At 40.1% G+C, this 3,369-nt stretch overlaps 1 protein-coding gene across 1 annotated transcript in view; it reads right to left on the reverse strand.

The window, feature by feature from the left end:
* Window positions 1-3,073, reverse strand: part of LOC107574289 (anoctamin-5-like) — a 36,397-nt gene extending 33,324 nt beyond the window's left edge. Inside the window, exon 1 of the mRNA XM_016260735.1 lies at window positions 2,874-3,073. The gene's annotated coding sequence lies outside the window, so the exon portion shown is untranslated. The remainder of the gene's footprint in view (window positions 1-2,873) is intronic.
* Window positions 3,074-3,369: the final 296 nt, after the last annotated feature.

Raw genomic sequence — 3,369 nt, forward strand, 5'->3', positions numbered from 1 at the left:
AAAAAAAAAAACATGTATGGATAAAGTAAACATAATTTGCTAATAAGTTATTTGCATAAGTTATTCTTATGTTACTTTGAAAAATAATTTCACTGTGAAAGACGCATACCATAACATGAGAAGTTTTACAATTATAATTAAAGGCCTTTAATTTGCTAAAAAAGTATAACTATCAATCAACTGTTTATAACTGTGTGCAGCTATAGCCTATATGTGACAGTGGTCTTTCAAACAAGCCAGGAGTCGTTTAAAATGAAGCTGCCGATTAATGTTTATTTGCAAGGCAATGGAGATTACTTACTTTTGATTGACATTCAGAATTGTATTACATCTACCCAAAGTGACTTGCATTGCTTTGAAGGCATATTATATTATGTTCTGCGTGAACTGAACCCATGACCTTTGTTGCTAGCATCATGCTCTATTGTTTGAGCTTCAGAAATCATACATATCGTACATACTGTTTCTAAAGATCTACATTTGAACCAGCTAATCAAGATCTCTTTTTCTTGACCGCTGCAACAAAACAGGTCATCTAAAGACAGTTTTAGGTATGTGACACTGGAAGTGAGAATGCGTGCTGACACAAGAAACTATGAACACGAAACACGTGCAACATGTTTTGTGGTTAGTCTTTATATACATCAAGCGCCAATTTTGTTTTTTTAAATCCATAGATTAAAAAAACAAAAAGTACAATTTCAAAATGGCATTAACATTAGTTACAAAGTTCTTTTGAGAGGAAAGCTTTTATGGGTCAGGTGGCAGTGCATTAACTAATGTGGAAAGCATAAAGGTATAGAGGAAGAGACAATAGAGGCCTTTATCAGCTTACCAGGGAACTCCTTTAAAGGGGTCATATGATGCTGCTAAAAAGAACAGTATTTGGTGTAATGAAATGTGTTTATGCGGTTTAAGGTTCAAAAAACACATAATTTTCCACATACTGTACATTATTGTTTCTCCTCTATGCCCCGCCTTTCTGAAACACGTCAATTTTTACAAAGCTCATCGGTCTGAAAAGCGAGGTGTGCTGTGAGTGGCCAGCTATCCAGTGCGTTGTGATTGGCCGAATACCTCAAGCGTGTGACGGAAATGTTACGCCCCTCACCATACTGTGATGATGCCGTGTCCAGCCGGAGCGACAAGACAAAAACATTAAAACCCATTATAAACGAGGTATTTGTTGCATCCAGTGGGGACATAATTACTGATTATAATGACTTATACTGTCTTTTTACGTGTTGCGTTGCATCGCGCACCGTAAACATAAAACCATGTCTGCATTTGTGATCGGAGAAATGACAAACAACAAGCCCTACTCTACACTGCTCAAAAAACTTGCTTTAAATATAAAAAATATAAAATATAAAAACTCTTTAAATATAAAAAACGTACTTACAGTCTTTGAGTCAGAACAGCCGGCATAAAGTAGTTTCGCTTTCACAACAAAACACAGCGTCAACCACGGCCTTTTCGAGAAGAGGCGGTCGGCTGAGTGAGCAGAGGCGGCGGGCTGTATTAGTATTATATGTAGTATTTCCTCAGCGACCAGCACCTGATCAGCTCCAGGCATGACGAAGCAGATATCGTCCTCTTTTGGAAGACCAAACAAAGTAGTTTCGCTTTCACAACGAAACACACAGCGCCTTCACGACATGGCGGCGGCAGCAACAATACTACAGTGAGAATAAAAGTTACACATTCTTTCTTTGCGTGAACATTTGGGCGACGTTATGCAAATCTTCCCACATAGTGAAGTAGATATGTGGGGGCGTGTTAGAACGAGCCGTTTTAGGTAGGTGTGGCTGACTCTTAACTTTTATAAAGAATATCTCTTTGGATTTGAGACTTTAGTCTTTGCAACTTTACAGATCTTCTTTATGCACCAAGAGCTTGTAACACTTCTAAGAGAAAGGAACAATTGAAATCTCATCATATGACCCCTTTAATGCTGCGCACATCATGCTGGGACAAGAGAAGACCAACTGAAGTCAGCAACATTCAGACAGCTCTGACAAAGGCTGTGATATTCGTATTGTGCCTTGATTCGTACCTCTAGTCGCATTAGTAAAAGTGGCAAGTCATATTTGGATTCACTATCCATCTTACTATGATTGCTGATGGTTCAAAGTCATTGTCAAGCTGTTTTACACCAGTGTTACTGAGCAGCTTCAGAGGAGTGCAGGCAGGGTAGATCTGAGCCGTTCAGGGAGTCTGGTATTAGTTCTGTAGCCCAAATCTTCCCCAAGTCTGCGATGGGCTAGAACAACTGCTTTGGCTGTAGGCATGCACAGAGATTATGACAGAGTGAAGGGCAAGTACATGACTATTTTAAGGCGAAACTTAAATTCACGGATTTCAAAGGGGTAAGTATCTCCGTCTACTTCGTTTAACAGCACAGAAATACAGCAGCTGTACAGTTCAGGAGAGTTTACATTACTGTCTGTCCACCCGCTGTATCATATATACACAACTCATATTTAATATCAACGTCTGCTGTCTACAAGAACAACAACAACATATTTTGAAGTTATGTGTCCACATATTGGACTTCACTGATTGTAATGCAATGTAAACGTAAGGAAAACGAACTATAGCCTATAATGCATATAGTACTAGTTCAAAGCGTGTTTAAACTTCATTTAAAACCATTACTGGGCTATAAATAGATTCTTTAGCGTTAAATAAAATACAAAATAAAATAAATTTGGATGGAACGGATGTGCGCAAAATACTCTTCAGGCCATTAACTCTTGAAAGACAAGAGAACTGAGAAACAAAGGTGGTGCTAGCTTTTGAATGAAACTCAAAGCTGAGCATTAGTGAGTATGTGTGTGAAAGCGTGTAAAGGGCGTGTTGCAGCCACTCACCGCCGCCGGACCAAGCAGTTCGGTCCATCTCTATAAGCGTCTCATCACTCGACCTCCCACGATTCATGTTAATCAAGTGTCCTGTTGTATAGCCTGTTAAACATGTGAGTCTGTTGTGTATTTGTAGGATCGAGCTCAGTCCGAGCCCACGCCCCGTGCTCCGTCTCTGCCCTGCGAGCAGCGGATCAGAAGTGCCCACTCGGGCTTGTCTCGGGCTCCGCCGGAGAAATTACGATCCCTACTATGGCTATGAGAATAGCTCCTCATTAATATGGAGAAGCTGTGACTTCACTATTGGACGGTTAAACAAGCAACGTCATCATCTGCTAATTAATATTAAAGAGCTTGTCTTTTGCATTGGAAGGCTACTAAGAACGTCACCGGGATCTATTTAATATTCATGAGGCAAACCTTCCACGTAGTTGGATTCGGAAACTCGCTCTCTCGCTTTAAAGGGGACCGCAATTTTGTCGGTACACTGCAAAGCGATGCCCAT

The sequence above is a fragment of the Sinocyclocheilus grahami genome, unplaced genomic scaffold (assembly GCF_001515645.1).
Source record: "Sinocyclocheilus grahami isolate Dianchi unplaced genomic scaffold, SAMN03320097.WGS_v1.1 scaffold2171.1, whole genome shotgun sequence".
Classification (NCBI taxonomy): domain Eukaryota; kingdom Metazoa; phylum Chordata; class Actinopteri; order Cypriniformes; family Cyprinidae; genus Sinocyclocheilus; species Sinocyclocheilus grahami.